Here is a 424-nt window from a genome sequence, read left to right on the forward strand (position 1 = left end):
AACACACACACACACATTAGTCAGGTTTCTTTTCTCTTATATCATTATTATCTCCTGCCTCAGCCCACCAAATTCTTAAGAGAAACGGTGTTACACATTTCTAATAAACGCACAGCTCTTCTCTACATTCTTTTCTACGCCGCAATAACTCACTCACAAATATTTCCTCTTTTTCAATGAATCAGGGAGGAGGTAACGCCGGATATGACACACAGATGCCTTCCTGTGTCTGCCCTTCTTTACACATAAAAACACGCAGCCTCTTGTTCATTTCTCATCCCGAGTCACTGCACGTAAAGGCTCATTGGTTAGTGTCATCAATCTCCTCGCTTTAGAAGGAGGGAATGGGAGGAAAAAGGAGGAAAAGATGAATTTGGTGTATGGAGAACATGGTGTCAGAGCCCTGACTGTGGTCGCTTGTTCT

This window comes from Penaeus monodon, chromosome 28 (assembly GCF_015228065.2).
Source record: "Penaeus monodon isolate SGIC_2016 chromosome 28, NSTDA_Pmon_1, whole genome shotgun sequence".
NCBI classification, from domain to species: Eukaryota; Metazoa; Arthropoda; class Malacostraca; order Decapoda; family Penaeidae; genus Penaeus; species Penaeus monodon.